This window comes from Vicugna pacos, chromosome 10 (genome assembly GCF_048564905.1).
Source record: "Vicugna pacos chromosome 10, VicPac4, whole genome shotgun sequence".
NCBI lineage: Eukaryota > Metazoa > Chordata > Mammalia > Artiodactyla > Camelidae > Vicugna > Vicugna pacos.
The window spans coordinates 11,066,854-11,077,988 of record NC_132996.1 but is presented as its reverse complement, the minus strand read 5'-3'; the positions used below and the strand labels follow the sequence as shown (position 1 = coordinate 11,077,988).

Below are 11,135 nucleotides of genomic sequence, written 5' to 3'. Positions count from 1 at the left end.
GGGTTTTGTACTTTGACTTCAGTTACTTTAAAGGCCTGAATAAAGAAAAGTCAATACTCAGCAGAAGAGCATAGTAGGATTCAGAGTTTCTACAACATATCATTCATATTGACCAAGGTACACTCCAAATTATTCAACATACGACAAAACAGGACACCATGTCTTATTTTAAGGAGTAAAGGTAGTCAACAGAGACCGACTCGAAGATGACTTAGATGACAGACTAACAGAAAAGAATTTTAAAGGAGTTGTTGTAACTGTGCTCAAGTATGTAAAGGAAAGTATGTCCATAATGAATGAAAATATAGAAAATCTTAGCAGATAAATAGAAATTATTTGACAAGGACCAAAGGAAAATATGAGAACTAAAAAATAAATATCTGAAATAAAAATTCAATAAGGGTGCTTAAAAGCACAAGGGAGATGAAAGAAGAAAAAACTAGAAGATAGATCAGCAGAAATGATTCAGACTGAGGAACAAAGATTTAAGAAGTGTGTAGAGAATCACAGATCTTTGCAACAATATCAAAACATCTGATGCACATATAGTTGGAGTCCCAGATGGAGAGAAGAGAAAGAAGAGTACAGAAAAATATTTAAATAAGTCATAGGTGAAAAGTTTATAAATTTGGTAAAAGACAAATATTTATAGATTCTAAAACATCAATAAATGCCAAGAAAGATTAATATCAAAAACAAACAAAACAAAACAAAATAAAAACATTTGAGCATATCATAGTCAAACTGCTGAAAATCAATGACACAGGAAAAAAATCAACAGAACAATGCTGAGAGAAATTGAAGATGTAAGCAAATGGAGATACATGAAGTTAATGGATTGAAAGACTCAATGTGTTTAAGACGGCAATTATCAAGTTGATCTATGGCTTCGTTACAATCCTAATCATAATCCTACTATGCTTTTTAGTCAAAATTGACAAGCTGATTCTAAAACTTCTATAGAAATGTAAAGAATTTCGACTATTCAAAGAAGTCTTGAGAAAAGAAGTCAGAGTTGAGGACTTAATACTGCTTGACTTCAAGACTTGCCCTAAAGCTATACTAAACAAGACAGTGCAGCCCTGACACAAGGATCAACAATTTTTGCGTTGTATTGTGTATGATTTTCATCTGAAAAGAAAGAAAGGAATTGTAAACAAATTTGGAACTCTGGTTAATAACACAAGTATTTGGGGGAATGTATTAATGTCTGCAACTTACCTGGGGATATAATAACAAAAATAATTAAATGAGTTGCTGGATGGGTAGAGGAATGGATAGAGAATTAATATATGATAAAGCAAATACAGTAACATGTCAGTTGAAGGAACTATGTGATATCTGTATGGGAGTTCACTGTAAAATTCTTTCAATACATCTCCAAGTTTGAACCTTCTACGATAAAAACGTTGAGAACAAAAGATAATTGAAGACACTTGGCAGATTACTTAAGAGATGGAGTCCTGACTCTGGGAAAAGACACGAGGGTCTAGCTGATGCACAGGGAAACCAGGTAGGCAAAGGGGGCTTCTGGGTCCAGAAACTGGCTTTCTTTGCTCTATTCTAACTTTGGCAGTAAACCTAGGGGCTGAGGCAAAAAAAAAAAAAAAAAAAAAAAAAAAAAAAAAAAGGGACTAAGTTCCTCCTGCCTTGCAGAAGACCCACTAGCTTGTGCTCTCTGCAACTGCCTTGCTTACCAGATGGTGACTTGAAGAGTTCTCAATGTAAATATCAAATCACTGTCGTGTAAACTATGGTGAACAGATATAGAAGTACTAAGATACTGTATATCAGTTGTACTTCAGTTAAACAAGAGTTCTCAACAGATCTGTCTGAGAAATCTAGAAGAGAAGGGGCTGTTGGACACCATTTACAGTCTGCTGTGTGCCACCGTGTGCTACTCTGTGTGCAAGGCTCTGAGGATGCTATAATAAACTGAATAAAAATGGCTCCTGCCCTTTTTCGATCTTACCATTGGTGAAACTCTGCACCTCTCCTATCGTTACACCCCGACTAGACTTGCAAGTTCCTTCTCTAAGCCATGTTGACATTTATTAAATTTCTGAATTCAAAATGCCCTTTCTAACATTGGAACTGAGTATCTCTATCTTAACAGAGATTTTTTTTTTCTTGTTTTACCCTCTCTGGAGTCAAACTTGACACAAGATGATCCCCAAAGCCTCAAAATAGTTCAGCAGGAAACTGGACACCTGCCTAGTGACCCAAAGTCGCCTTACAGTCTCCTGAAGTAGAGGTATGGGGGGAAGGGCAGTCGGCTGCTAAGCTCGACCCTCTGCCCTACGTCCAACAGAGGTCACACATATTACCATTCCTTGTCCTGACACCACAGCCAGAAGTCCTACCCAAACTTTAGCCCAAGGACGTGGCATCCAGGAGAGGTTCTTGCCTTACTGGGTAGCTTGACGTGACCTTGAATCCCATGTTACAAATCCGATTGCTCCAGCCTCACCTTTAACATACAAAAGAGAAAACTCCTGACTTAAATAAATATCTCTTTCCCTGAATTTTCTTAGTGGAATGTGGGCCTGTTTTGAGCTAATAGATTAATGTTACAAATGGCCCCAAATGGATTGGTACCGTAGTCAATGAAAAGAAAACAAGATGGTGAAAATTAGAAAGATGATCACATTTCTTTCCATATGGCGACTCATTCTCTTTGCTGAACTGAATACTTTCCTCTCTGCAAAGTCCAGATCATCACCTATTTGTCACCTTTGTCTGCTTCCAAATCCACCAGCTCTGAAAACCTCTGAGCAAGGGGATCCTTTCCAGATTTTCACAGCCCCTCCTCCTGACTGAAAGATCTTTGCTTTTTCTCTCTCCCTACCTCCCCCAAGAATTTCTACCTCTCAGAAGTTTAAATACCTGTTTCCCTTCCCTAGAATGTTGGATTCTTGGGAGATAATGATATGATTTGGGGAAGTAAGTGTAAGGTTTCCCTGCCCCTGGTGCTGGTGAAGGCGATCGGTGCTTCCGGACTTTCTGAAGCTCTTTGAAAACAACAGGGCAAGTCAGATTCCGGCGATCCACCTTCTGAAGACTGAGCGTGTCCGGGCAGTGGCCGCATAATTTGGATGGAATCATCACTGGCGAGGCTGAATTGGCTCAGGCAGGGAGTACTCGTTGCTCTTCTAAACTCCACGGCACCAGAGATGAAGTCACCTTTCTTCTTTTAAAAGCAATAGATCGGCCCTGTGCGTCCCTGTCACATCTGCTGGAACTTGGTGTTTTTTCCACTGCTGGTCACCAGGACCTCCTTGCAGGTAAGGAAGCTCTTCTTTAGTGGGTTTCCATGCAGGAAAGTTGAATGTAAGGTGGGACTTTTTAGGGCATCTCTGGGTAAAGCTGGAGTCTGGTCAAGGGACCCTGGGCTGGGTGAGGAGGATGTTTGGCTCCCCCCTGGGCTGGGTGAGCAGAACCCTGCTCAGCTCCAGCTGCAGGCGGTTTCTGGAAATCTAAACCGGGCTTGGTTTCGGGTGCCTGTTCTAATAGTGGTACAGCGAGCACATCGGTGAAGAAACTACTGGTGATCTCTGTTGGCTGGGGCTGTCCTACCCACTTTGCCCTCCTGACACCTGGCTTTGTCTTCTGGCTGGAACCCTTAGAGGGTCTCATGCTAAAAGCTGACACACAGAAAAGCTGCGGCTCATTGGCTTGAATGTTTCCCTTCTTCCTCGGAGTGTAGCAGGGACAAAGGGCCCGGGCTCCCTGCCCTGACATGCAGGAACCTTAGGTAAACCGTGGCTGTGCTCTCATGTGGGGCAGAAGCGTGCAAACACGTCTTGGAGCCTGTCCGTGCAAGTTCTAAATTTCGGGCTGTGTGTGTGTGTGTATGTGTGCGCATGCAGGCAGACCTGGGGTCCTAGGGGCCACTGAAATCTCCCTGCCACACTTTCTGTGAGTTATATAGATGAGTCACTGCCACTGATTAAATCGTACAGTTCTTAATTAGCTTTGGAAGTCTTCATAAAGACATCTTGGTGCTGACGGAGGCGCCTCCAGGGTAATAAATGGCTTTTGTAGAGAAAGTTGAACCACTGGGAAGTGAAAGCATCCATTGCAGGGCCCTGTTATTACCTGACGCAGAACCCTGCTGCACACAGGTTCGGTGCTTTCATCTCCACCCTCTGAAGGGAACAAATAATCTCACTGAGATAAGAGATGTTTGCTTTGTTTCAAATGCAATTGCATGCTGGCTGCCAGCGCCTGCTTACACATTCACCTGAAACTTGGCACGTCCAGAATTCTTACTCCCCTGAAATCTGCTTCCCCATCCCCCAGCCCCGTGTCCACTCACTCCATGAAAGGCACCTGGTTGTCCATGACTGATTTCTAGATTTCACCCTTGACCCCTTCCTCATCCTCATATTCCCGCATCTAATTTGGCAACAGATTCTGTTGATCCTGCCTCTGTGTTTTCCTCTCAAATCCATCCACTCTCTTACTTTCATGGCTACCTTCCTAGTTGAAGCCCTTATCTTCTCCAGAAATATGGAAACCGCCCATCCAGCCTTCCTCTCTCCAAGCCTCATCTTCCCGGTACAGCCAGAGTGATGACTCTACAGTGACTGACTGGCACCTGGACAATCCAATCCATCACTAGTCTGTCGACCTGTCTTCTTAATATTCCTCATTTCCCCACCTCCTCATCCCACCAACACTCTAGGCCAGAGTTACTACAACCGCCGCTTAGCTGACCTCCCTGCTACCAGCCTTACTCCCTTCCTAGTATAGGCACTTCAAGCTTCTTGTCTTCCCAAGCTTTTAAAGGACATTTCTTACAAGAGCAGAACTTGAAACGCTTATTACTCTATCTGGGGTTTAGAAGCATTAGCATTTTTATGACTTGTGGATGCTTCAAGAGAGAGGCAGAGAGAATGGGGGAGAGGAAGGGATGTGTCCTGCAGTGGGAACCAGGCAGGTCTACAGCTGAATCCTGGCTCACCACTTCCTAGTGTGGCCTCGACCAAATTGGCAAATTTTCTTGAGACTCATTTGTCTCAACTGGAAAATAATAATGCCTACTTCACTAGGTGAATGCAAGAGTTAAAGGAGAACCTTTACAAAATACAGCAATTAAGAATATTTAGTTCCTTTCCTTCTTTGCTTCGAAGGCTTAGAATCTTTATCTATCATACGTCTTGTAAGTATTTGTGTGTATGTGTATGTCTGATTACCTAGTTTTGGCAAGGGAGGGAAGAGGCCGGGCAAAGAAATACATGAGAACTCTCTCAAGGAATTTGCAATTTACTTAGGGAGGTAAAGCAAACTTTGATAGTATGAAAACATCTATAAAACAAGCATTCTGCCATTGTCGTGTGTACAGTACCAGTTGAGCACACAAGCAGGAAGGGCTTGAGTCAACAGGTCTGTGAATACCAGCAGACAGAGCGTCAACAGATCTATATCAAGCAATTGTAGATTGAGGCTCTTTGGGGACTTAAAAATCACTGGCTCTGATTTTGAAGTCAAATTTTCCAGAAGGCTTTACACTTTTAGAGTGATTTCAGGACATATGTATTCGTGTGTAAGTGACTACTCATTCATCATTCATTCTGTGCTGGGTCCTCTACTGTACAGTTCCTTCACTCTCCTTCCATGGGGCATGGATGATAATCCTCTTCCTCTTGGATTGGGGATCACCTTAGGGACCTGATGGCCAATAGAATAAGAAGGGAGTGATGTCTGGGGACATTCATGGCTAGGTTCTCAGATGCTTTGCAGCTTCCTTCCAGTTTTCTTGGCTCACTCACTCTGGGGGATGCCAACCACCTTATAAAATCATGTGCTGGTAATCTGGCTCTCTGGGGTTGGGGAGCCCTCCGATTTATAGTGTTTACCAGTTTTCATGATATAAATACTTCCTCCACCGTGGCTGATTTCAAGCTACCCAAGTGACAGTGCTGAATACAGGTTAGAAAGAAATTCATACAAGTTCCTACAAGCCAGCCCCAGTGCATGACTGCTGGTTCTTCCGTGACCTTCATGCAGTGAGGACACCCAAGCTAACTAGATGCTCTTCATGCAGAGAAGCCCAACCAGCCCCAGATTTTCCAGCCATTCATGTTTAGGCTACAGGAGAGAAGCCTTCAAATGACTCCAAACTCAGCCACTCTCTGACTGCAGCTGTGTGGGAGCCCCTGAGGGAGACCTAGTCAGCTCAGCCTAGTCACCCTACAGCATCCTGAGATAGAGACAGTCCATATTGTCTAGGTTTAGAAGTAGTTTGTTATGCAGCAAAAATAACTGGAACAAGGTGGTATCCCTGTTTATGCAGAAGCCAGCCTAGATTAAGCCAGCAAGGGTGTGGAGGGGTCGTGGAATCTTTTCCATGCATATTCTCTGGCCTCAGACCACTAAGGAAGAAAGCGTTTTGGTTAAAAAGGCCTGAGAGGACATAGAAAACAAATTGTGGTTACCAGAGGGGAGGGATAGACTAGGAGTTTGAGATTAGTAGATACACATTGCTATGTATAAAACAGATAAACAAGGACCTACTGAATAGCACAGGGAGCTATATTCAATTTCTTATAATGAGCTGTAATGGAAAAGGATCTGAAAAAAATATATATGTTATGTATGTATATGTATAACTGAATCACTTTGCTGTACTGAATCAGTTTGCTGTACACCTGAAACTAACACTGTAAATCGACTACACTTTAATAAAAAATAAGAATTTTTTTTTAAAAGGCCTGATAAAGAGACTCAATTGCCTTACTTACTAGTTTTACCCTAATAATTAAATCAGTGAAAGAAATTTCTCTCCCTCTCTCTCTCTCTCTCCCTCATCTCACATCTGCCCTATCACTTCCTCATCTAACTCTGCTCACACCAAGCTCTGCTGGAACATCTCCCTTACCTGCTCTCTGGGCTCTGCTCCATCGTCCACATGGAATTTGCTGGGGGAAGCAGGCAGAGAAAAAACATGAAGTCAGGGAAATACCCAGAGCCCTGGAGGAGAGCAGCCCAGAGCCCTAACAAGGAGCAGGGAAGAGGAGGATTTAAAATACGTTCTAGTGGAGACACATGGATGAGTGGTTGAAGCATGAGTTTCGGAATCAGAGGACCTGGGTTCCAGTCTGGAGTCTGACATTTTCTACTTGGCTGACCTTGGGAAGTATCTAGACATCTCTCTTCTCAGTTTCTCCACCTTTAAGTCTGGATAATAATGCCTCTCACAGAGTTCTCATGAAGATGAGCCCAGATGGTAAGCGTAGCGTGCTTAGCACAGTGCCTAACACATTGTGCTGAGTAAATAGCAGTTACCCTCAGAGGTAGTGATGGGGTTGGGGTTATAGTGGTTCACAGTCGTCACAAGCTCCCAAGCCACAGGCTCCCTGCAAGCCAAAAGAATCAGTCAGTCACACGACAAGTGCCCAAGGTGAGCGTTCAGTAAATACCAAGTCAGATTAAACACCTCCATTCTTTTAATTTTTGTATGCTGCCATTGCTTTCTTTCTCTTTTTATTGAGTACAGTTGGTTTACAATGTTGTGTTAGTTTCTGGTGTACAGCGTACTGATTCACTTATACGCATATATTCCTTTTCATATTCTTTTTCATTATAGACTATTATAAGATAATGAATATTGTTCCCTGTGCTATACAGTAGGACCTTGTTGTTGAATATCTATATTCTGAATGTTTATTCTACTGGCAAATTTTTTCTCTTATTGTCCCCTAACTATACTTCCAAAGGCTTTAAAAGGAGAACCATACAAGCTTTCTCCTGTATCTTAAGCAACATGAACTAAAACCATATTTTCTGATTTCTGGTGAATCCTCCTCTTACCTTTTATTGTGTAGCAGGTAGTTGAATCATTCGGGGATCAAGACATTTTAACTAATATTATTTGAAAAATCCGATTTAAGGAGAAATTGAAGTCGGGTGGCCTTTGTAGGCATCCTGAGCCCAGGGTGCTCCAGAAATGTCAGGTTTACCAGTTTACAGACGCCTTCACTTTGGTAGGACAGTCAGGGTGAAGGAAAACATGACTCTTGAGAGCAAACTGTAAGTGTTAAGTTCTCCTGCTTTATTTAGACTTTGTGAATGAGAGTTACCAAAACTTTAATCTATGAACTGACATGAGGCAGACTTGTCTCATTAAATGTGTGATGGGTCTAGTCATGTGGATTTTTTAAACAAAGAATAATGTGAACATTCTGACTGGTAAAGAAAAGCTGATTTGTGGACTCTAAAAAAAGTTTATGAAATTAATTTTTAAAAATTGAAGTATAGTCAGTTTGCAACATTGCATAAGAAAAAACTTTTTAAATGAAATATTTATTGATTCACCCAGTCTCCCCAGTGTTAACATTTCGCATAACTGAAGTACAGTATCAAAACCAGGTAATTGCCTTTGGTACAACCCACAGAACTTATTCAGATTTTATCAGTTATACAGTTATACATGGACTCATTTGTGCATATGTATAAATTATATGCAATTTTAATCATTTTAATTTCATGTAACTATGATCACGATCAAGGTACAAAACTATATATCATCACCACAAGGCTCTCTTGCAGTATCTCTTTGTATCCACCCACCTCATCTCTAACCCTTTGAAACCATTAATCTGTTGTCCACCCATCTATATAATTTTACTTCAGGAGTGTTATATAAATGGGATCTTGCAGTATTTACATGCATGAGATTGACTTTTTCCACTCAGCACAGTTTTCTTCAGATCTCTCCAAGCTGTTGCATGCATCAATAGTATCCCACAGTATAGCACGGCACAGCTTGTTCACTCATTCCCCTGTTTACCCACTGGAGGACATTTGGGTGGCTTCCAGTTTGGGGCTAGTACAAATAAAGCTGCTATAAACATTTGCATGCAAGTTTCTGCCTGAACATAAATTGTCATTTCTCTGGGGTAAATGCCTGAGAATGCAATATCTGGGTCTTACGGTAAGGCCATTTCTAGTTTTAGAAAGTTGCCAAACGATTTTCCAGAGTGGCCATAACCTTTTACGTCACCACTAGCAATGTATAGGTCATGGAGTTCCTCTGCATCCTTGTCAGCATTTGATATTATCACTATTTTTTTTATTTTAGCCATTCTGGTCGGTGGGTAGTGATACCTCATTGTGATTTTAATTTGCATTTCCCGAATGGCTAATAGTGTTGAACATTCTTTCATGTTCTTATTTGTCATCTATATATCTCTCGGTGAAATGTCAAATTAATGACTTTTGCCCATTTTCTAATCTGATCATTTTTTTTTACTGTTGACTTTCATGATTTCCTTATATATTCCAAATAAACATCCTTTTTCAGATCTGTGTTTTACAAATATTTTCTCCCAGTCTGTAAATTTGTATTTCACTCTCTAAATAAGATCTTTCACAGAGCAAAAATTTTTAATATTGATGAAGTCTAATTTGTCAAAATTTCCTTTTGTAGTTTATTCTTTTAGTGCAAAGTATAGAAACATTTTACCCAGTCCTAGTTCTCAAATATTTTCTCCTATTATTTTCCTAAAAGCTTTTAGTTTTACATTTAACTCTGAAGTCCATTTTGAGATAGTTTTTGTGTAAGTTGTCAGGTTTAGGTCGAAGCTTCTTTTTTGGCCTATGTATATCCAGTTGCTCTAGCATCATTTGTTGAAAAGTCTCTCTCTCCTGCATTCAGTTGGTTTTGAACCTCTGTCAAAAATCAAATGTGTGTATTTGCATGATTCCATCTCTGGATTTTCCACTGTATTCCACCGATCCATGTGCCTATGCTCTGACAATATCACACCATCTAGATGACTCTCTCCAAAGCTCTATTGTAAACCATACACCAGGCAGAGCGATGCCTCCCATATTAGCGTTCTTTCAAAACTGCCTTGGTTATCCTCAGGTCTTCTGCTTGCTATGTAAGTTTTACAAAATACTTGTCTACGTCAGTCAACAAGAGCCATGCTGGGATTTTGATAGGCATTCTGTTAAACGTGTATTTTAATGTGGGGAGAAGACATTTTTACTATATGGAGCCTTCCAGTTCTCAAACATGGAAAATTTCTGTGTTATTTAGGTCTCCTTTGGTTTCTTTCATCAGTACTTTGTCATTTTCAGCATGCGGATTCTGTACAGATTTTGTTCGATTTATAACTAACTGTCTCATTTTCTTTGGAACAACTGAAAATGGTATTGCATTGTTAAATTTCAGTTTTCATGTATACATCTGGTGTATAGAAATGCAATGAGTATTTTTCTTTTTTCCTCCAGATTTATTGAGGTATGATTGACAATGAGAATTATATATATTTAAGGTATACTACGTGCTATTTTGAGATACATATACATTGTGAAACAATTACCATAATCAAGCTAATTAACATATCCATCAGCTCACAGTTACCATTTGTGTGTGTGTGCTGAGAACATTTGAGAGAGCTTACTCAAGATCTTACTCTCTTAGCAAATTTCAAGTATGTAATACAGTGTTAAACTATTGTCACCACGCTGTATATTATGTCTTCAGAATATATTTATCTCATAACTTCATGGTTGCGTCCTTTGATCAATATCTTCCCAAAATACAATTAATTTTTGTGCATTAATATTGTTTTTTTCCCCCTTTGGATGCTTTTTTAAAAACTTTTTTTTGGAGGAGGGGAGGTAATGAGGTTTACTTATTTATTTTTAATGGAGGTACTGGGGATTGAACCCAAGACCCCCCACATGCTAGGCACGCATTCTACCACAGAGCTATACCCTCCCCTGTGTGTGTTAATATTGAATCCTGCAATCATGCTGAACTCACTTATTAGTCTTGGGTTTGGTTTTTGTTTTGCTGGTTCTTTGGGATTTACCATATAGACCATCATATTATCTGCAGATAGAGATGGTTTTAATTTCCCCTCCTCAATCTGTATGACTTTTCTTTTTCTTGCCTTATTGTGCTGGCTAGAACTATGTTGAGTAAGAGTAGTAAGACAGATATCCTTACCTTGCTCCCAGTCTTAGAGGAAAAGCATTCAGTCTTTCTTTCACCATTAAGAATGATGTTAACTGTAGATATTTGTAGCTGCTCTTGACCAAGTTGAGAAAATTTCCCTCTATTCTTTGTTGAAAATATTTATCATTAGTAAGTGTTGATTTTTTTAAAAATATTTTTT

General features: G+C 40.3%; 1 protein-coding gene across 2 annotated transcripts in view; it reads left to right on the top strand.

Moving 5' to 3' along the window:
• Positions 1-3,084: 3,084 nt before the first annotated feature.
• Positions 3,085-11,135, top strand: part of AMOTL1 (angiomotin like 1) — a 155,480-nt gene continuing 147,429 nt past the window's right edge. Inside the window, exon 1 of one of the 2 annotated variants that reach the window (XM_072968954.1) lies at positions 3,085-3,284. The gene's annotated coding sequence lies outside the window, so the exon portion shown is untranslated. The remainder of the gene's footprint in view (positions 3,285-11,135) is intronic. The other variant, XM_015241304.3, reaches the window with a different exon arrangement.